At 43.7% G+C, this 23,896-nt stretch overlaps 1 protein-coding gene across 1 annotated transcript in view; it reads left to right on the forward strand.

Annotated features, from left to right (window-relative positions):
• LOC308613799 (uncharacterized protein) overlaps nt 1-23,896 on the forward strand; it is a 366,445-nt gene that overhangs the window by 6,567 nt on the left and 335,982 nt on the right. Inside the window, exon 2 of the transcript XR_014015317.1 lies at nt 11,416-11,692. The gene's annotated coding sequence lies outside the window, so the exon portion shown is untranslated. The remainder of the gene's footprint in view (nt 1-11,415; nt 11,693-23,896) is intronic.

A 23,896-nucleotide genomic window follows, 5' to 3' on the forward strand; every position in this document is an offset into this window, starting at 1 on the left:
GACTCTAAAGACAGGACAAAGTTAGCGTTTATCATCTGGACTCTCCATCATTCAGGCTTTGTCACTCTGTGTCCTTTTCTCTCTCACCTGCCTTCCTTCCCCTTCTGCAAACCTCTCCCTGACTCAGGCCCAGCTAGGGCTCCATTCAGTCTAACAAACATTTCTTGAGTGCCAGCTCTGTACAAGGCCCGTGCTGGGTGTTGGAGTTTCAAGGACAAGTAGGACAAAGTCAGAACCTCAGGGAGCTTTGCTGTCCGTGGGTTTGGCCCAATCGCGACACCTTCCTAAGATACCTGCTTTCATCCCGTTCCACCTCCTACCCTCTCCCTTTCACAGAACACGTGTCCTCCTTAGATTCTTCTGTGTGCCAAGCAGTGAACTAAGGGTTTGCGTGCATTCTTTCATTTAAGTTTTCACATCAGGCAGATTCTATTATGTCCATTTTCCAGATAAGGACATTAAAGCTTAAGAGGTTATATAAATTGTCCAAGCTCACACAGCTAAGAAAGGGCCCAGCTGGGATCCCTCCCAGGTGGACTGCCTTCAAGACCCACCTTCTTCCTTCTTCCATTGTAGCCACCAAAACTCGGCAGTTGGCTATCTACACTCAGAACAAAAAGAACAAAGAAATATCTAGGGCTTTAGCACTATCTCTACCACCCCTTCCTTTTGACATTTAGGGGTTTGTTGTTGTTGTTTTTAAGTCTAGTGATTCTTTCTAAGACCAGGGATTGGAGATCATTGTCTCAGATTCCTGGAGTTTTAAAAACTGGATGTTTTAAACATTTCTTCACCCTCTAGAGGGTAGGGGAAACCTTTTCTGACACCACCACTTGAGCACTGTGGTTTGGCCTCTGTCTCAGAAGTCATCTCCAGGAGTCCTGGAAACAGTATGGATGCTGGGCTGTCTTTTCACATCCTTGGAGAGGGGGTTTCAGTGGTCCAGGAAGTGGTTCACACTGTCAGTCTACTGAAAAGCTTCATTCATGACCCTCTTTCATCCTGTGATCCCCTTGGAAGAGCAGGAGATGGCACAGACCCCCATGGAGGTTTCTGAAGGATCCCATCAGGAAAATGGACAGCACTGGAGGGCCGTCTGTTGGTTGTCATGTGATTTGCATGTTGCATGTAGTTTTCAAGCATTCCCACAAACTAGCCAAATATCTATGGCAGGATCCACAGTATGATTTTGTTATTCTGGTGTTTGAAGCTGTCAAGTCTTGATTTTTGTTTTTAATTGGGGTATAGTTGTTTTACAATGTTGTGTTAGTTTCTACTGCACAGCAAAGTGAATCAGTCGTATGTATACATATATCCTCTCTTTTTTGAATTTCCTTCCCATTTAGGTCACTACAGAGCACTAAGTAATGTTCCCTGTGCTATACAGCAGGTTCTCATTAGTTATCTATTTTATACATATTAGTGTATATATGTCAATCCCAGTCTGCCAGTTCATCCCGCCCTCCCTTTCCCCGCTTGGTGTCCATACGTTTGTTCTCTATGTCTGTGTCTCTGTTTCTGCTATGGAAACAGGTTCATCTGTATCATTTTTCTAGATTCCACACATATGCATTAATATACGATATTTGTTTTTCTCTTTCCAACTTACTGCACTCTGTATAACACCCTCTTGGTCCATCTACGTCTCTACAAATGACCCAATAGCGTTCCTTTTTATGACTGAGTAATATTCCATTGTATATATGTACCACATCTTCTTTATCCATTCATCTGTCAGTGGACATTGAGGTTGCTTCCATGACCTGGTTATTGTAAACAGTGCTGCAATGAACATCAGGGTGCATGTGTCTTTTTGAATTATGGTTTTCTCAGGGTATATGCCCAGTAGTGGAATTGCTGGGTCATATGGTAGTTCTATTTTTAGTTTTTTAAGGAACCTCCATACCGTTCTCTGTAGTGGCTGTATGCATTTACATTCCCACCAACAGTGCAAGAGGGTTCCCTTTTCTCCACACCCTCTCCAGCATTTATTGTTTGTAGATTTTTTAAATTATTATTATTTTATTTTATTTTTGGCTGTGTTGGGTCTTTGTTGCTGCGCGTGGGCTCTTCTCTAGTTGCGGAGAGCAGGGACTACTCTTCATTTTAGTATGTGGGCTTCTCATTGCGGTGTCTCTCTTGTTGTGGAACATGGGCTCTAGGCTTGCAGGCTTCAGTAGTTGTGGCACGCAGGCTCACTAGTTGTGGCTCACAGGCTCTAGAGTGCAGGCTCAGTAGTTGTGGCACACGGGCTTAGTTGCTCCGCGGCATGTGGGATCTTCCCAGACCAGGGCTCGAACCCGTGTCCCCTGCATTAGCAGGCAGATTCTTAACCGCTGTGCCACCAGGGAAGCCCTGTTTGTAGATTTTTTGATGATGGCCATTCTGACTGGTGTGAGGTGATATGTCATTTGCATTTCTGTAGCAATTAACGATGTTGAGCATCTTTTCATGAGCTTCTTGGCCATCTGTATGTCTTCTTTGGAGAAATGTCTATTTAGGTCTTCTGCCCATTTTTTGATTGGGTTGCTTGTTTTTTTGATATCAAGCTACAAGAGCTGTTTGTATATTTTGGAGATTAATCTCTTGTCCATTGCTTCGTTTGCAAATATTTTCTCCCATTCTGAGGGTTGTCTTTTCGTCTTGTTTATGGTTTCCTTTGCTGTGCAGAAGCTTTTAAGTTTCATTAGGTCTCATTTGTTTCCATTACTCTAGGAGGTGGGTCAAAAAAGATTTCTTTTTCGTACACCCCCTCACCCAGCCACTCCAGCCCATTCAAATTCCCTATGCCTCTGTATGGAGAGGCAAGGAAAGCAGGAAAAATGTAAGAACTCCCTCGATGGTCTTTCGGGGCCACCTGCCCCCCACCCGACAGTTCTGGCGCCAGATGCCTCCAGGAACACTGACTCAGTCTCATATCGCGTCACCCTCACCAAATCCTGCAAAGCCCTCACACTGAGCTCGATCTTGAAAGCAGCCTTGGTTAGGTAGTGATCAAGACTCAGTTAACTGCAGCAGGAAGGGGGCAGACGTGGAGCTGAAAGTATGGCCGCTGGGGATCCAGGAAAAGGCAAGAGGTCGTGTGTTGACATAAGGAAAGTCTCTCAGCAGATAGTGAAGCTGGGGACATAGGTCCAGGTTCAGAATAAGGACCTCTGCCCCAAGAAGTCCAGTCCTAGAAAGACCGAGTTACTGGGGCAGGTTACACAAGTGGGGACTCACATGGTGCAGGGTGAAGAACGATAATTAGTTTCAGCAGTCTGGGTGGGGATTTGTTTTCTCATCCTCACTCACTTTTAGAACTGGGGCTTAATATCCGAGTCACAGAAGCAACAAGAGTAACACAGTGCTGAGTGGCAGGACGTTGAAGTTGAGCTACTGAAATCTCTCCAGCTAAAGGCAGGCATACTGAACACATGTTTTTGTCTGTCCTACTCCTCCCCAGCCCCCCCACCCTCTGATAGTACATGATCCACATCGTTACCTTCCCTGCACGGCTACCACAGAATCATCAGCTATTTTATATGACATACCCCTCCCCCTATGGCCCCAGTTGACTGGTCCAAGGGCAACATCTGACCAGGGTGACTGACCAGGGCCCTTCCCAGAGATGTTTAAACTTGGGACCCAACTCATTGAGACACCTTCTCCGTGGTGACTCTCGCCCACCCTGCCAGTGCTCAGCATGTGTCCCCTCTTTCTTACTTTCTGTTCTGACTTCATATGACACATCTCCTGTAACGGATTCTCTATCCATTGACCAGCGCGTTCTCCAAATGATTAACATGCCATTGTAAATCTGATGTTCCTGCTTCTTTTCCATGTATGCCTTGCTCTAAAGCCAAAAATCAAGAATGATTTAGTCATTTTCTTCATTGGCTTTCACACAGCTTCTTTCAGGGCAGTCAAAAGATTCTGACTTCATTTTGAAGTCAAAGGATTCCTTTCAACACTACAGCTCTCTGTGCAACCTCCGGAATCTTTCCTGGTATCCAGAGCTTCTGAGTGGCCCTTTTTATACCGGATACCTGAGTCAAACCTTAGCTAATTTCAGTTAAACTCCTCAAGCTGAGAGTTAGGTGAACTTAGTAAGCTGTCTTTTTAAAGAAACAGACTGATTCTGATATAGAATCATATTTAGTTATTTTTGTGCTATGCACTTATTTCATCTAGTAGATTGTAAACTTTTGGAGGAGACTTAAGTGTTAAATACCTTTGTATCCCTTGGCTCACAACCATACACTTATTAAATATTCAATAAATACAAGTTTAATACATAAATGAATCATTCAATCACATTCCTTATGTTAAATATAAAATTAGTGCTTTAAGTATCATTAATCAAATAGATAATCCCACTGGGATACATTTTAAGGTATACTGTTATATATTAGAGTGGTTTTATTTATTTATTTATTTATTATTAAAGTATACTTGATTTACAATGTTGTGTTAGTTTCTGGTGTACAGGAAAGTCATTCAGTTATACATACATATATACATATTCTTTTTCATATTCTTTTCCATTATGGTCTATTACAGGATATTGAATATAGTTCCCTGTGCTATACAGTAGGACCTTGTTGTTTATCTGTTTTATATATAGTAGTTTGTATCTGCTAATCCTAAACTCCTAATTTATCCCTCTCTTACGCCCTTTCCCCTTTAGTAACCATAAGTTTGTTTTCTATGTCTGTGAGTCTGTTTCTATTTCGTAAATAAGATCATTTGTGTCATATTTTAGATTCAACATGTAAGTGATATATGGTATTTGTCTTTTTCTTTCTGACTTATTTTACTTAGTATGATAATCTCTAGGTCCATCTGTGTTGCTGCAAATGGCATTATTTCATTATATTTTTATGGCTGAGTAATATTCCTTTGTATATGTTTACCACATCTTCTTTATCCATTTATCTGTCGATGGACACTTAAGTTGTCTCCATGTCTTGGCTATTGTAAGTAGTGCTGCTATGAACATTGGAGTGCATATATCTTTTTGAATTAGAGTTTTATCTGGATATATGCCCAGGAGTGGGATTGCCGGATCATATGGCTAACTAATTAGTTTTCTGAGGAACGTCCGTACTTTTTTCCACAGTGGCTGCACCAATTTATATTCTTACCAACAGTGTAGTAGAGTTCCCTTTTCTCCACACCATCACCAGCATTTGTTATTTGTAGACTTTTTAATTATGGCCATTCGGACTGGTGTGAGATAGTACCTCATTGTAGTTTTGATGTGCATTTTAGAGTGGTTTTATAATAGACCCCGATATTAATAAAATTGGGCTAAACTAACTGACACTTTCCTTTTGCATACGGCACACCCAACTGCTAAGAGACCGGTTTCCAAATATGTGTCCTATATAAGGAAGATCTCCTGCCTTCCCCATCAAAAACTGTTTAACTCTTTGATGGAATAGGAAAATCTCACTGGCAGAGCACAAATGGAAGCTGTTCAAAGGAGTTGGTGGGGGGGGTCACCTTGAACCGTCAGTGAGTATTTGTTCCGCCTGCCATGGGCCAGAGCTCAGTTAGAAGGAACTTATGAGAGCCCTCTCCCTGCCCCAATCCAGAAAGCAGGGGTCATGGCATCCCTGACAGATGCACAAGGAAAACCCATTAGAAGTGGGCACAGAAAGGTCCTACCAGGTGGCGGGTCTGATAGGTCACAAGTGGAGACAGAGCAACCCCATGGAGAGAAGCAGTAGCTCCAGGGGCCCCCCAAAGCCTGGGACACAGGCTTACCCCAGCTTCCCGTTTTCTTGCTGCACCCAGACTCCCACACATGGCGGGCCAGGTCTCTGGTGTGAAGTCCTCATGAGGCCCCAGATTTTCTGTGTATTGAGGGAAGGCAGTCCACTCTCAGAGGAGTACAGATATAAGAGCACAGAAATTTCTACCACCTTGTAGCCAGGAGAGGAAATTAGAAGGCCCAGGGCAGAGCAGAAATGTGTTATCAAGTTACACCTTGACTCTGCTTCTCAGCTGATGAGCTGGGTGAAGTGCACACACACATACAGATGAACATATAGGATTCCGGTGGCTCAGTGGAAGCACAGAGGTGGAGAGAGAACCCCTGCTCCCAATTGCCTCTCCAGGTCCCAGCTGTTCCCAAATATCCTGCATTAGAATAGGTCAGACGGCTGAGGACATCAGTTGTTCTGGCCTGCCCAGTGTCCATTCCACCCTGTCTGACAATGGCACCTTGATTTTCCTTTGGACATCCACCCTTCCCCTCCCCCACCCGAGTCCTTGTGACCTCATACTCCTGCTCTAGAAGTGGACACCTGCTCCCATCCTGTGGCCAAACAGTGGCCATCCCCCTGGCCATGGTGATGATTTAGGAGAAGGGCATGAGACCCAAGCCCAACCAGTCAGCCCAGGGTAGATGACTGGAATAGGAGAAAGAGGCACCCTTTTCCCATGGGGCAAGCCCAGGGATTCTGGGTGGGGTGGGGTGGGGAGGAGAGGGGTGCTGTGTGGGGTGTTGGTGCCTGAGAATAGAACCAACATGGGGAGGTCAAAGGGAGCAGCACAACCCTTATTCAACAGATTCCCAAGCCAAGAAATTCCCTGTTCTTAAGCCAGATTGAGTCAGCTCTTAATGCAACCAAGAGTCCCTTTGGTGAATACAACTGCCAGTGGTCCTGGCAATTAGAAAAGGGAACAAAGGGAGGGACCATCACTGAGGTGCCAACCTGGAAGGCCTCCACTTCTGGGCCTTTTCCATTTTCACCCCTGAGAGGGTTTCACACAGAGACAATACTCCTTGAGAGGCCGCCTGCAAATCCCAACAACCGGAGGGCCCTCGGCTCCCTCCCCACTTCCCACCCTCTGTGTCATTGTTGAGGGAGGGGTGGGTTTCTTGTGTGTGCACTTTACCTGCAGAGCCATTTTTGGACCTTGTTTTCTATAGACCAGAAAATTGCTGAAATTAGGAAACATTTGAAGTGGCTCTTCATCAAGCCCAGAAGAGATTTCTGCAGTTGCTATATTTAAAAGCCCAGCAGCAGGTTGTTTGGGCTTATGTCGTGCTGTTATGTAATAAACATAATGTTAAGCTTTGGAAGACTTGAACACTGGTTGGGAAGGAGGAAAACAGTAGCCTCACAATGATGTGTGCCCTGAAGATGCTTTGTAGAGGTTGGGGAGAAGATAATATAGTTTCTGCGTTAAATAGTGTTAAAATAAAAATGTGTACACAGCAGGTTTGAATTACTGTGTAAATTCCCAAAGGAAACAGTAGGGGGAAAATAAGAAAGAAGAAGAAAGAAAGGAGGTTGTGTGTTAATATAAGGGAAAATGTAATCAACAACCAAACAGAAGCTGCTTTTAGTAAGACAAAGGGACTCAAGAGATGTGGGCTGATCTCCTGTAGAAAGGAGATTGTATTGCTTTTCTAGGCTGTGTAACAAATTGCCATAAACTTAGTAGCTGAAAACAGGATGAATTTATTATAACAGCATTCTGTAGATCAGAGGTCTAGTCATGGTGTGGCTGGGTTCTCTGCTCACGGTTTCATGACATGAAATCAAGATGTCAGCCAGCCTGGGGCCTCATCTGAAGTATGGGGTCCTCTTCCAAGCTCACACAGCTTTAGGCAGAATTTAGTTACTTTTGGTTGTAGGACTGAGGGTCCCCTTTACTTTTTGGCTGTCGCTGGGAATTGCTCTCAGCTCTTAGAAGCCTCCTACGTTTCCTTACCATGTGATCCCCTCCATAGGCCCTCTTACAACATAGCTCTTAGCTCCCTCAAGGCCCCAGGAAAATCCCTCTCACATTTCCAGTCTCTCTGTCTTCTTCCATCTCTGACTGCTAGACCCTCTTTAAAGAGCTCACCTGTTTAAATCAGGTGCACTCACCTCAAGGAAGATTACATGAGTATGCACACTAGGGGGTGAGAATCTTGGGAGCCATCTTAGAATTCTGTCTACCTCAGTGATCAAACTTTCGTACAGAAGCAGGGATCCAAAATACGTAATCTTAATACGCTACTGATATGGGCTAAATGTTTATGTCCCACCAAAATCGATATGTTGAAGCCTTAACCCCCAATGCGATGATGTTCAGAGGGGAAGCCTTTGGGAGGTGATTAGGTTTATTTGAGGTCATGAGGGTGGGGGTCTCACAATGGGATTGGTGTCCTTATAAGAAGAGGAAGAGAGACCACAGCCCTCTGTCTCTGCCATGTGAGGATATAGTGAGAAGGCAGCTGTCTGCAAGCCAGAACGAGGCCCGCACTGAGACCTGAACTCGCTGGCACCTTCATCTTGACTTCCAGCCTCCAGAACTGTGAGAAATAGATGTCAGCCTGTGGTATTTTGTTATAGCAGCCCAAGCTGACTAAGATGACTACAACACCAAAGGTCCCATTCATCTACCTTCACACGAGCCTTCTGGAAAACAGGGTGTTCAAAGGCTGTGAAAGCATTCAGTATCTAGAGTTTTCCAATGACTGTCCTTCTTCTCTACCTCATTTGTTTGTGCCTTTATTCATTCAATGACTGAGCTCCTATTCTCCCCTTGGCACTGTGCTTGACCCCAGGGCCATGTCTAGAGTGAGATTAGTGAGACACCTGGGGACAGGTAAGATGTAAGGGGTGCCCATTTGCACAACCCTGAGAATGATTGCCCCCTGAGATTTTGCACACTAGCTTCAGAAGGGCACAAAATTTCTCCTAAAAAGCATAGTTGAGTACAACTAAAAACTGACCCCTTCTGACCTTTGATGAGTCCATAAATAAAGGTGTAGAGTCATTTATAGCACTGTTAAGATGAAATCTGACCCTAGTATAAACTCGGTGCTTCATTTCATTGAATCATAACTCTGATGAAACCTCCACCACCAGGTGCTCCACCAAAATGTTTGTGCAGTTTGCTCACATCCCGGGGAGAAACCCATGTGTCCCAGGAGCATCCTCATATCCCCTTCACCTCTTGCTCAAGTTTTCTCTCTTATTGGCCATTTCAGTGCCAGCTGGGTTGCCTGTTGGGAGATTTACATGAATTTCTTTCTTTCTCCTTACTTCCATCCACAATACAGAGCTGAGCCACTCATCAAAATCTGACTTGCCATCCTGTACGTTGCCCAGAATTTCTCTCATCTGACTGAGAAGCCCCTGGCTCTGTTCTGAGTCCCCTGGGGGCCTTGCCGGTCCTCGGGTGCAAAGGCAGCTGAACCCTGTGACCTCAGCCCTGAAGCAGAGCCTGGGAAAGGAGACCACCCCCAACGCCTCTTCCTCGGGAGCTTTCAGGCTCTTTGGTGAACCGTCCTCTACTCACTGTTCTCTGCTCCCCTGTTGGGTGGGAAGATGAGCCCCACATGGTTACAGTCTCGGGGCTGAGAGCCGTGCCACGTCCTTGTTTAGGTTAAATTTCCTTAAGAAACCAAGAACAGCCCTGAGTTAGATTTCCTAGGGTATTTCTCTGTGCTGAGTGCTTCAGCGGGAAGAAAGTTAAACAGAGTACTGAGCTGATGGCAAATACATGGGACTGATTCCCCAACCTCAGCCATGGAAGGGACTTGAGGGGTTGCACCTTGGGACCTCTCGTGCTGCCACAACACAGATCTGCGTCTTCTAGAATTCTTTGCACAACAGCAAAGGACTGTTGCTGTCGTGAGGACTTTCTTTACTCCCACCCTCATGCCCTGAGCAAGGCAGATGTTTACTTCCAGCACTAGAAGAAGGAGGGGGTGAGGGCAGAGATGGGAGGAATATTAACCATAGCTAACCTAAGTCAGATCACCAGGCTGGCCGCTAGCCAGGCTCTGCATCGCCCTCTGCAGATAGCATAGGCAAAAAGCTGGGTCTTTGCGCCCTGCTCTCTAGGTTAAAGTTCTGTTTCAAGGCTGTCACTCCCCCTTTGATGCTATTATTAATCATCCCTTTGCAGAGGAGGTGACTTGTTTAGACAACAGAAGGAACTTGAGATGGACCCTTACCTAGGGGTTCTCAGAACTGAAGGAGGTTCATTAATTTCTCTCCACCTCAGTTTCTTCATTCAAAAAAGTAGGCATAATTATGCAGGATTTTTTTTTATTAAAAATAATATATACCTGGCACAATGCTTGGAACTGCTACCCCCTTAAGAAAAGGTTGCTACTGTTATTACCGTTATCCCTGCCTCAGGGTATGTGTTATTGATCTGGGCTGTGAGTTTGAGAGCTAAGATTGTGTGCATGGCTGAAGGCAATGACAGTGCCTGACACAGAGGATGTGTGCAATCAATGAATAAGCCTGGAATTTGAGCATGGAACATCAGCCCCACCAGGAAATAAGAGTCTACATGCAATTACCTGCTCTATTTCCTGGGTTGGTAGTTCTCAAATTCTTTGTGTTCTGGACACATCTGATGAGACTGATACATTCAGACAGCTGTGAGTCAGCAGTAATTGCTACTCAATCCCTGCTATGGAAGAACGAAGTCTCCCAATATCTATGAAAGCAACCACTGTGGTCCCACCATGTATTTGGATGCCCTTTGTCATTGTGGTTGGGGGGTAGTATGTTTACTGCCCTGACCTCCCCAACTAACGTACACAAGAAGAATTCTCACATATTCACTTAACCACTGTATTTCTTGGCCACTGGTTTGATAAAACACACCTTTTACCTTTTCCCAGCATTTCAGGTTGTAGCCATGGTATGTTGGCCTGCAGGTCTCAGGCAGGCACTTCAATTGCCCTTGGAATTCCAGGATTTAGCTTTGCAGTCTCTATTTGTCAACAATCTCAAAGGTCCTTGACATATAGTCATTTGTAATTTTGCAAAGATGTCAATTTTTAGAAATTAGTTTATTATGGACTTCCCTGGTGGCAGAGTGGTTAAGAATCCACCTGCCAATACAGGAGACATGGGTTTGAGCCCTGCTCTGGGCAGATCCCACATGCTGTGGAGCAACTAATTCTGTGCACCACAACTACAGAACCTGCGAGCCACAACTACTGAACCCACATGCCACAGCTACTGAAGCCCACGTGCCTAGAGCCCATGCTCCACACCAAGAGAAGCCACTGCAATGAGAAGCCCACGCACCACAACGAAGAGTAGCCCCAGCTCACCGCAACTAGAGAAAGCCCACTCACAGCAACAAAAACCCAATGCAGCCAAAAATGAATAAATAATGTTAAAATAATAAAAATATTTAAAAAATTAGGTTATTATACAAGTAATATATGAGTGTATATATATATATATTGCAAAATGCTTATATAGTTGAGAAGTACACAAAGAAAACATGTAGAAGTCTTCCTTTATTTGTATCAGTCAGAGTAGGCCACGTTATACTGCAGTAACAAACACCCCCAAAATCTCAGTGGCTTATAGCAACAAATGTTTATTTCTTGTTCACACAACATGTTTATCACGAGTTGGCTACAAGCTCTGCTTATTGCCTTTTTCACACCAGAACCAAAGCTGATGGAAAAACCTAGCCTCTATCTGGAACACTGTCGATCTGGCAGAAAGAAAAAGACAAGACAAATGAGGCCCTGACTTCTACAACTTAGCACAAAAGCGATCAACGTTTCTTTTTTGGCCAAAGCAAGTCACATGGCCATTCCCAAGGTCAACGGTGTGGGGATATATCCTACAGAGAGGAGCACAGCTGGGAAAGAAACTGGAAAGTTTGGTGAACAAGAAGACATCTCCCACTTCCTCCTCCTAGGACAACTTCCCTCCCAGAGGTAACTGCTCTCAGCACTTCAGTCCCCTTTCTTATGTACTTGCCTAAGTGTGTGTGTGTGTGTATGAATGAATATATATATGCACATAAATGTAGAATATTCACATGTTCTGCAGGTTGCTCTGTTCATTTAATCTACCTCAGAGACCTTTTCATATCAATATATATAAGCCTACCCCACTCCTTCTAACAACTATATGACATTTCATGCCATAATATATTTAAATTCTTGGTGTACTTTTGGATCTTTTCAAAATATTTTTCTATTACAAATAGTGTTGTGATATTTATCCTTATGCACATGTCTGTGCACATGTGTATTTCTGAATAATAGGTTTCTGGAAATTGTTAAAGTAGAGCATGTGTGCATTACCATTTCTAATAGATACCACCAATTAGCCTGGAAAAATACCTCATCAGTGTACACAGACATCAGCAATATGCCTGATTTCCCAAATCCTCAACAACTCTTAATGTTATTAAACTTTTTCTTTTTGTTGATCTCATAAGTTTTTTAAATGGCTGTTCATTGTTTTAATGCATATAGCGCATTTTCTTGTTTGTTGGTGAGGTCGAGTGTCGTTTGTATTTATTGGCTAATTTCACAGTTTTTTCTTTTGTGAGTTGTCTGTTTGCCTTCTTCACCCATTCCCTAGTGGTTGTTTATTCTTTCACATTTGAATATGTAGAATTATAGTTTTTTTCAATATTAATCCTTTGTACTACTGCTTGTGAATATGAGTATCTTTCATTTACCATCAGGAACCTTCCTAAAGGCCAGACACAGAGTGAAAATATTAACCAGTAGCCCCTTTTTTGCTAATCCATCACTACCAACCAGTTTCCTAAAACAAAGAGAAAGTCAGTAAACGTAACAAATTACTTAGTATGTCAGATGTAGAAAACATTGCTTCCTGTTGACCACACAGTGACTCTGACTTGTAACAGTCATTTGCATGTGTGCAGCCGCACGGCCTCTCAGCACCGTCAACATCTGACTCACATCCCTTTGTTGACATTCTGCCCTCTTCAAAACATCTGCATATGATTTTGAAATTCCTTCAGTTATATTTGGAAAGTAACTAAAGAATTCCTGCCCCCTCCACTATAAATATACTACTTTGTTTAAAATGTTATATTGAGTTTGGGAGATGTACAAATAAAGTTTTCTATATAAATCTAGGCCCTAAACATGTTACATTGGAGAGGTATGTATGCTTTACGAAATCTGAGTGTTGATAAAGAGGGATTCTACTGAGAAAAGATTGCTAGGGAGGCAGCTTGTGAGTTGTATCTCTGTTTGCTTCCAGTTTGGCCATTTAGTTTTCAATTTTGTTTTTGGCTTTTTTTCCCCAACTTTATTGAGATATAATTGGCATATAACATTGTGTAGGTTTATGATGTACAGTGTGATGATTCAATATGTAAAATATTGAAAAATGTTCATCACAGTCCATCACCTCATGAAAATATCTTATGTGTGTATGTGTGTGGTAAGAACATTTAAGATCTACTCTCTTGGCAGCTTTCAAGTGTACAATACAGTATTGTTACCTATAGTCACCATGCTGTACATGAGGTCCACGGAACTTATTCATCTTGTAACTGGAGTTTGTACCCTTTGATCAACATCTCCCCACATCCACATTTGCCCCTGGCAATCACCATCCCACTGTTTCTATGAGTTTGGCTTTTTAAGATCCTACGTATAAGTGAGATCATCCAGTATTTGTCTTTCTCTGTCTGACTTATTTCACTTAGCATAATGCCCCCAAGGTCCCCCCATGTTTTCGCAAATGGCAGGATTTCCTTCTTTTTTATGGCTGAAGAATATATATATATATATATACCATATTTTCTTTATGCATTCATCCCTCAAACAAGCTTAGGTTATTTCCAAGTCTTAGCTCTTGTGAGTAATGCTGCAGTGACTATGGGAGTGTGGATATCTCTTGGAGATAGCAATTTCATTTCACTTAAATATATACCCAGAAGTGGAATTGCTGGATTATAGGATAGTTCTAGTTTTAATGTTTTGGGGAAACTTCATACTGTTTTCCACTGTGGCTGTGCCATTTTTTTTCATTTTGTTCATGGCATGTTTTTAGTCACACAGTTTGCCATTTTCATGTAATCAAACCTCAGTTATTTTTATTTAATATTTCTGGATTTGAAGTCTTGCTTTAAGAAGGCTTTTCCTAACTCAGGATTTCTTTTTGAAATTATCCTATATATACAGATATTTTTAAGTTGTTAGTTTTGTTTTTTGTTTGGCTCTTTAATCATAAGGAATTAATTATTGGATAAGATGTGAGGTGGGGTAGAGAAGGCTAGGCTACCTTTTCTCTGCCCTGAAGCAGGTAGCATATCAACCGAATACCATTTATTGGGTATTTCTTTCTTTCTCCAACTGGTTTGAAATGTACCATGAATTAAATTCTCAGCATTAAAAAAAAGGTATTCTGGGCCTCCCTGGTGGCGCAGTGGTTGAGAGTCTGCCTGCCGATGCAGGGGATACGGGTTCGTGCCCCGGTCTGGGAGGATCCCATATGCCGCGGAGCGGCTGGGCCCGTGAGCCATGGCCGCTAAGCCTGTGCGTCCGGAGCCTGTGCTCCGCAACGGGAGAGGCCACAACAGTGAGAGGCCCGCGTACCGCAAAAAAAAAAAAAAAAAGGTATTCTGTATCTTAAGGCATCAGATTTTATGGTGGAGCTGGTGTACAGGTGTGCAAATCTCAGGGAGCATGAGGTTAACTACAGCATCCATGGATCAACACAGGCATTCCCTGCACATTGTAATTATTCTCACAAACGTAAAAACTTTCTTATGTGTGACAAGCGATTCTGATAGCCAGACAACTGCTAATGATGCATGTCAAGGTGTTACTGACTTGGGTCCTTGGACTCTTTAATCAATAGAAATTGATAACAGGCCAGACTAGGAATTCAGGCAAGGCTTTATTGGGAGTGAAGACAGGTAACAGGTTCCCTTGCTTGCTCTCCGAGGACGGCGGGCTGGTTCCTTAAATGGGGTGAGGGTAGGGGCAGATCTGTGGGTCAAGCTGGAGGGGTGGCTTAAGTGATCTGCCCACCCCCTTGGTGGTGCTGTGTGCAGGGATCATGGGCAGTGTCCTGCTTTTACTCCTCACACCTAAGAAATGGCAGTTGGTTTGTGGCTTTTTTGTATCTTATTGCTCATAACTTGTCCCAACTGCACATGCATGCAGTTATTTTTAGTCCCTTATAGTTTCTTTGTATTCTGTTGCTGCAGGAGACATTAGTCCAGGTGCAAGCACTCCGGTAAAGGGTCCCAGGTGCCAGGTCCCAGCCGATCTCAAAGGGATCTAAGAAAGTGAAAGACCATTACAAATAACTAGAGTCCTGTAGTAATAGAATTATTAAAGTTTTTAGGGGTTGTTTTAATTTCTCAGTTATCCTTTAATATGTTTTACGCAGGGCCTGTTTGGGTTTGATGGTGTTCATGAATTCAAGGATTCAATAGTTCTGGGCTGAGTCCCTGGACACATTCAGGTTCTACTGTGCCATGAGCTTTCCTGGTTCTGGAGATTCTCCTGAAACTGGTACCACCTTGGGGGCGGGAGCGGGTGAGACTTTTCCAAGCGTTTCCATCCCACATGTTGTGTGAGAGAGAAGGCTGCCTTCTGTGAGTCCATTTCTCACCACCAGTGGCTCCTCATCCCATGGCAATCTGAGTGGCCCTTCTCCACACCTCAGAAATGCCTCATGCTGGTCTAGTCAGAGGAGTTTAAAGGTGCTGGTTGCGGGGAGGGGGGTACAGGAGTGCAGGTAGTATTCAGAGGATGGTTGACATCATACGGCAGATGCTTTGAGCCTACTGTGTCCCAGGGGGTGGACTTAGATAATTAGCAGATGAGTTGACAATTGCCTAAAGAAAGAGAACAGAGTGCAGTAGGAAAGGGGAGTGGGTCAGAGGTCCATCTCCTCTCTTTCTCTCCTCTCCCCCCACCACATGCCCCACTGGCTCCTTTGTGTCCCAAGACAAACAGTTTCATCTACACCCTGATGGAAGATTAGATGATAACTTAAAACCAGAGGGGCTTCCTGGGCTGAGGAGACAACACTGAAAGCTTCGTGAAGAATTTGGAGAATGCCACAGAAGCTAAAGGAGTTGCTGGCTGCCAATCTGGGCCAGGGATCTCCTGGCCCTGGGCTGCCTCCCAGCCAGCCAGAAGGTGTCTTCTCATGTCTTTCGAGGGCTTCACCCCTGGAGCCCAAGCCCACTGTGCCCCAGCCAGAGTTTCTCAAACTCTTCCAACTCAGCCACCCCTTGAGGCTGGAAGCCTCAACCCAGAACTCAGGAGAGGATGAGGCATAGCCAGTCCCACTCCAGGCAAATGCGATTTCTCTGCCGTCTCCACCTTTATCTCTAACACGGAAGCAAGTTTGTGTTCTACATCATGTGTCTATGCTCGTTTTGATATACAAGTTGTGTTTGCAGTCTCATGCCTAACCTCCCCTCTCCCCTTTCCATCAGGTCCCAGTATAAAATCCAGTGCTGCTCTGTATTTCATGGGGTTCATTACAGTTGTAATTATGTTTGCCCATCATGTATTTGCTGTCTTTCCCACTAGAGTGTAAGCTCCAGGAGGGTAGTGGCCATGCCTATCTGGCTCAGTGCATTCTCAGTGGCTGGCCAGTGCCTGTCTGTGGCCTTTAGCCTTGGTAGTTAGAGCCTTCTTACAAATAGAGACCTGTAGGTCAAGAGTCTGTTCTTCCTTTCACCAGAAGAAAGGCCTGATAACTCACAAAGGGGTTATTGTTCTCAAAGGGTCCAGGTGAGAGGAGCCATCCATCATTGCTGGGCCCCAGCCCTATCACCATTCCTGGCCCCCTCCCAATGAAAGGGAGACAATGACATCATCTCAGAATATATACAAAGAACAGCCTTTCTGTAAATCTCTCTATGGAGCATTACTTTAAGCTCATTCCTACTGTATTAGGTGCATAATATCGTAACTCAGAGTTTCCCAGATTTAGTTCAAGGGCATAGAGGATTTGGTTAGGTATAAGATTTTTAGAAATTTTCTTGTCCAAGAAGAATTTAAAGCATGTCTTGCTGATGTTACGAAATCAACTCAATGTGGGAGAGGAGCTGATTTTTCAAATAATTATAAATCAAACCAGTCTCCCTCACCTATGGGTCTAGTTCTGCCATCTCTTACATGCATTTTCTGTGACAACCCTTATCATTATCATTCTTGATATCCACAGAGCACTATTCAAAAGATTTATTGGTTAAAAAATGTAAATTCCACAAAACAGCAAAGTGCTGGCTCCAAGTTTCATGTAAAGGTGTGCTTAAACAAATGAGTCCACATTTGAAGGCAAGGCTAAAGAAAAGTAGTAAGAAATCTGAATTGTGGGATAGTTATTTTTACCATAATTCCTTACATTTATTGAATATATATTGTGTTAGATACTAAACTGAGTTCTTTGCATGAGTTGGCTTGTTTAATTCTCACAGAGACCATTTGATACAGGGAGAATTTTATTCCCATTTCATAGATGAGGAAACTGTTACTTGGGAGGGAGTACGTAACTTTCCCAAGATCAGGCCTAGTGGGGAACTGGGCCAGAGCTCTGGTGCTGATTTATACCGTTCTGTGGTCCATTCTCTTACCACTGGACGTGCACAAGTGTTACCGAATCAGGTCTGGCTGCTCGCCGCTCGAAAATCAATACCCAAGAAAGATATGTTGGTAGAAAGGAAAGTTGCTTTTAATCAGAACGCTCGCAGTCTGGGGAGACGGTGGACTCAGTGTCCTCGAAAAGCATCTCCGAAGATGCTGCTCAGTCATGAAAGTTTTTAAAGGGAAAAAGGGAAGTAATCTCCATTAATCGTTGAGATAGGGGATCAGCGTCATTTCCATTCCCCACTGCATGCAGGCTTGTCGACTTCTTGTGATTTTTCTTTCTATGCTATCTTGTTCACACAGTTTGTTCGCAGGATTGCTGAAGGGGAAACTAGGGAAGAGATCTGGTCATCTGATAATTACTTATTCTTCATTTCTATTTCTTTGATCTACAGAAAGAACCAACAAATTAGACAAGGTATTGGATGATCAAAAGATTTGAAAGAGGTGCTAGGGCCGGAGGTGGGTGGAGCATGGGGGTGCCTGGTGTAAGCTTAGTGACAAGACAAAAGGGTGCCTCCTGCAAAGAGCTCTTCCCTGCCAAAAGCTGCTTACACAAGCAGTAGACATCTGTGAAAAAGAAAGAAACTTTCACCACTTTAAGTGCTGGTTAGCTTGTGTTGCTCAATTCAGGGCCTTACAGATTTGTTTCAATGAACAAATTCATAATGATCCTTTGTAAGTGGCTCATTGGTTCATTCATTTTTTTAGGTGATGGAAAATCTGTTAAATGTTGCCTCTCCCCCCCAACCTCATTACAATCTCACAAAAATAATTTTCATAAGTGAGTTTGGCCCATTTCTAAATTGCTTCATGATCCAAATTTCTGTTTGACCAGCCATCAAACAGGAAGTCCTGACTAGTGGTGCACTTTTGAACAATGTGTTGACATTTAAAGTCCCTGTTTGGGCTTCCCTGGTGGCGCAGTGGTTGAGAGTCCGCCTACCAATGCAGGGGACACGGGTTCGTGCCCCGGTCTGGGAAGATCCCACATGCCGCGGAGCGGCTGGGCCCGTGAGCCATGGCCGCTGAGCCTGCACACCCAGAGCCTGTGCTCCGCAATAGGAGAGGCCACAACAGTCAGAGGCCCGCGTACCGAAAAACAAACAAACAAACAAAAAATAAAATAAATAAATAAAGTCCCTGTTTGAGTTCCTGCTCCAGGCATTATCTCATTGCATGCATTATCTCATTTTATTCTTACAGTCACCCTCTTGGTCCCATTTTTCAGACAAGGAAACTGAGGCTCAGAGTGGATGAGCCCCAGGTCACACAGCTAGTGGACTAAGGATCTAGGTTAATCGCAGGGCTGACATCACAGTCTGAGCTTTTAACCCCTATTCTTTAGTACCTTTTCAGTGAGTGCCAGGGAGTCTGGAGATAGAGGCTGTAGTAGTTCAGGAAGATTCCACGGAGGAAGTGGAAGATGAGTTGGATTTTGAGGATTGCATTGGAAATATGAGAATTGCATTGGGGACGGAGTCAGGCAGAAAAGCAAACAGAGCAGGCTCCCTTGCTTCTGTAGAGAAGGTGAATTAGACCATTTTGTGGTTGACATTGCCAGTTAACTTTCAATTCAACACCTGCCTTGCCATTTGAACTTAATCTTATTGTAGCAGATCTCTTTGCATGCCTTTTGTTTGTGCAGATTTTACACACGGGGGTTTTTAAGTCAATCAATGTGCTGAAAGGAATTATTTTTGTGTGCATAAAAGTAATTGGCCCAATTTCTCTGTGAACCAACAAGTAAAACCTATCTAATTCCTGTCTTAGAGGTAAAGAGTGATGCAGTATAGGAAGAAAAGCCTTTACCTACCTACCTCTCTTCTGTTTCTAGTCCATTCCATGATTTCCAGGAAAATGAATTTATACTGTTTGGAGGAAAGGCTGGGCTCAGCATAACTAGCCTGAATTTAGCATACAGACAGTGTCCTTGACAGTCATGCTCAATGTGCATAAGTGTGCAAGGTATTCCAATAGCAGAGAGGGAACCAGCCAAGAAAGAGATTTGAACTTTAATTTCCCACACATGACATCAAGATATACCACTGTCCTTTTCTTAAATTCTGTCTTGTACCATCCCACCATGAGAGTGTCTCATATAAAATATTCTTTCTCAAATACCCGGACTTCGTTTCCAAGTCATTTAATTTTCCCCAGGTTGTTGACTCTGTGTCCTTGTCTTTAAATCATCTACTTCTTTCACCATTTCCATCTTTCTTATCTTTTTTGCAGAAAGTAATTTTTCCAAAGACGTATTTCAATGCATAGAAGGGGGAAATTACTTCACTTTTATTTAGCATCTCCCGAAACTTTCTTTGTTTCAGGGAAAGCTGGCATCAAGTGACTTTCTCCTCTGTATATCTGAGCAACGCAGTTTCTCCATCTCTGTATAAAGGTAAGCACCACTGGTGGCAGCCATCTAGCCATTGTTGGCTGGGATCAAACCTACTCTCAGCTCCAGCAGATACCCCTGATTGGTCTAGGCTACTGGAAGTCCAATTGTCATGGTCACAAGGTTTGGTTCAGGGATGAGCCTGTCAGTGCAAAGCTTTGAGCTGCTGTTGGTTGATCGTGAGAGACAAACTCTCTTGTCACGTGAGAACAAGAGAGCGTGAAATCCTTCTACAATCACCAGGAAGTTAGCCCTAGGAGGCAACGAACATTGGGTATAAAAAAGAAGAGAGGTAGAAAGAAACTGAGTCTTCACATCATTGTAGCCATCAGTACAGTCCATTTACCTCTATGCTCCCAGTTAGCCGATAAATCCCTTCTTGTTTGTGAATTCCAATTAGGTTTTCTGTTACTTGCAGCCAAAACCCTTTTATTGGATACCCCTGACTACTGGGCAGTGGAACTAAAACACAATATTACACCTCAAAATGCAGTTTATCCAGTCTAACCATCTAACAATAGAGTACTGGATAATTAAATTGCATTCCATGATGATATATTAGCCAGGACAGACTAGGCTGTGATAAATAGAAATGACAGTCACATAACAATTGGAAACAAGTGTTCCTGGTCAGCAGCTGGCTTTCTTCTGCATGGTTTCATTGGTTTTTCAGGAACCTAGGTTCCTTCCATCTTTTGGCTCCCTCGTCGCTTAGGGCCTTGTCATCACCCTTATCAAGCTGGCGGGAGGGAAAGGAGGCTGAGGTGGGCACCACTGCTTTTTAAAAGCCTTGGCCTAGAAATGGGACAAACCCTTTACACCCTCCCTTGGCGAAAACTAGTCACATGGGCACATCTAACTGCAAAGGAACCCAGGAAGAGGAAGTGGATTTTTGGTAACTAGTTCCTAGTCTTGGCCTAGAGATAGAATACTTTAGGAGACTATTAAATACATGGGAAAATGCCCACAGAGCATTGTGCATAGTATGAGCCCAGGTTTTCTAAGGTCCCCATCTCTAAGGTTCTAAGGTCCCACATAGCATAAGCTGTGTCTCTTTCTGTCCCAGCCCTGTGGCAAGGCTCTGCTCTTGCTCTTTTCCAGCCATGTTGGTACATTCATGATGTTCTCTATAGCAAACCCACCCCACCATCCCCTGATGGCAATATGGATGTCACTGAAGTTCTTGGAGGAAGACAGAAATGTCATCAAATTCCTCCATGGATATCTGTTCTTTGCTCCAAAATTCTCTTCCCTTGTAGCACACTCACCTCACTTGTTCCTCTTCTCGGCCACATGCTTCCCTTTCACCATCTCCAGCCTCTAAAAGTGTCCTCACTGAGCAGTTGGCTCTTGCCCTTTGTTATGTGTCCACTCAGCAAAACAAAAACCTGATACTAAGCCTAAAACCAAACAAGATATTTTTACCTCCAGCATACCCCTCAGGGGACTTAGCAGATCATTCACTGAATAAAAAAGATCTCTTCTTGGGGCAGGGCTGGGTGGGGAGTTGCTAAATAAGGAAATGAATTTTTGCCATAAAAATTCATTTACATAGAAAGAAAGACTGGAAGGATATTCCCAAAATGTTAACAGTGTTTATCTCTAGGTAACTGGATTGCAAGTGGTTTTTTCCTCTTGTGTGTTCCTGTACTTTAACTTCTGTTTCCTGATCTTTCAAGTTTTCTAAAGTACATGATGTAGTTCTTTAATCTGAAAGAAAAGAAGTAAAGAAACTTGTCTTTTGCTCAATTTTACTTATCAGTAGGGAAATGCAAATCAAAACCACAATGAGATACCACTTCATACCCATTAGGAGGGCAGTTACGGAGAAAAAAAAACAGAACAGAAAATAACAAGTGTTGGCAATGATGCAGAGAAATTAGAACCCTTGTGCATGTTGGTGGCAATGTCAAATGGTGCTGCCACTCTGGAAAACAGTATGGTGGTTTCTCAAACAATTAAATATAGGATTATCATGTGATCCAGCAACTCCACTTCTGGGCTTATACCCCAAAGAACTGAAAGCAGGGTCTTGAAGAGATAATTGTACAGCCATGTTCATAGCAGCATTATTCACCATATCCAAGAGACGGAAGCAACCCACATGTCCATCAACAAATGAATAAATGAAATGTGGCATGTACGTATGATGAAATATTATTCAGCTTTAAAAGGAAGGACATTCTGAAACATGCACACGGATGAACCTTGAGGAATTATGCCAAGAGAAATAAGGAGTCACAAAAAGACAAATATTGTATAATTCCTCTTATATGAGTATGTAGAGTGGTCAAATTCACAGAGACAGAAAGTAATATGGTGGTTGCCAGGGCTAGGGGAAGCAGGGACGGGGTGTTAGTGTTTAATGGGTATAGAGTTTTAGATGGGAAAGGTGAAAATGTTCTAGAGATGGATAGTGGTGATGGTTACACAGCAATGTAAATGTACTTAATGCCACTGAACTGTACACTTAAAAATGGTTAACATGGTAAATTTTATGTTATGTATATTTTTCATAATTTTTTTAAAAAAAGAATTTATCTTTCCATAGGCCATTTTACAAGAATTTTTGACTTGGATAGCTTGTGATCTCTTTTGAAAACCAGATATTTCCCTAGTTTGGGCTTTCCACCTACACAGTATGCCTTTTTATATGAATTTGTAAAAAAGAAGAAATACTCATTTTACCAGTATTACATAAGGCTCAGGGGTTTAATAAGATATGGCTTCTCTTCTCCAAGGATTTGCCATCTAATAAGTGGGAAAGACAGGTAAACAATTAACTACAATCCACAGGGAAATGCAATAGTGGCCAAGTGTAGAGATACAAGCAGTGAATTCTGCCTGGGTAGTTAAAGAGGCTTTTCAGAGAAAGAGGTGTTTAAACTGGACTTTGAAAAACCCTTACAAATTAACTAATGAAAAAGATGGAATGAGCATGGGGGGCACACTGGAAAGTGACATAGAGATGGGGGACAGCACTGCGACAGGAGGAAATCAGTGACCCCAGTCTTAGGGCATCATGGGACCCTGAACACACCTGGCTGAATGCCAGCAGGGGGGCAAGCTCAGGCCTGGACGTGGCAGTGTTGTCTTTCCTGGGGAGATGACCCAGGATGTGGGCTGAACTCAGAAAGCTAAGTCCAAGCCAGCCATGTGTCAGGACCAGAGCTGAGACCTTGGCTGGCTCGGTGATGTGATTCTAGAGGGACATGGAGCATGCTGGAGCTTCCTGTGCAAACAGGGGAATGGCTCCCTGCATGTTGGTGCCTGATTGTGTGCAGCTGTTGGTTTTGCAGTCTGAAGGAATGGAGTAGAAGTGCTTTTCATTAACTGCAAAAGCTTATGTAATGTTTCTTGTCGGCATCTTGGACTTGGCCGTTCTGCAACACGTCTTCCCCCAGTACCCACACACATGGACTTGCGTGGGGCAGTGGAGTGCAAATGGTGCACAGCTGTACAACCAGTGCCTTGGCCCCAGCAGGGGGAGAACAGAGCGTGCTGGTGTGCTGGAAATTCGTGGGTACTGTGTCAGTCATTCTGAGTCATGGGATTGGTGGGGGGGGGGGATCAGCTTGCGAGGAGGAGACAGAGAGCGTGTAGAATTACATGTCTTGGACCTGGAAGATCATCAAGATCAACTCATTCACTAGTTTATTGTCAATCGGTGTGGGTCACTCTTGTCACTGCAGCTGTTTCTGCTGTTTGAATCCTCTGCCTTGTGCTGGTCCCTGCCTTCTGTTGGGCACTTCTATTTCTGGCAACCACAAAGATGGCCTTTACGGCTCCTCTTTGCATCCCCAGGCTCCCCTAAGAGGAACTTTAACCCTGCTCCCAAGGCCACAGAAGTGTCCAGGATCCATGAGCGTCCACAGCCAAAGCTCATCTGGCCATGGCAGGAGCACAAAGTATAGGGGACGGGCCATGTGGAGAATCCTACAAACGTACCCTATCTCATTTTCCAAATTCCCAGGATTCTATCACCTACCTGGGGTCAGACCTTGACTCTCTTACCCAAACAGCACATAAACCTCTACTCTCTTCCCTTCTTGGAAGCCTCCTTAATTCCCCAGGTGGGCCTGACTCACAAAGAGCTGGAAATTCCCTGCCTGGGGTCAGGATACCCAGGTCTGGGA

The sequence above is a fragment of the Mesoplodon bidens genome, assembly GCF_964165515.1.
Source record: "Mesoplodon bidens genome assembly, chromosome: 3".
NCBI lineage: Eukaryota > Metazoa > Chordata > Mammalia > Artiodactyla > Ziphiidae > Mesoplodon > Mesoplodon bidens.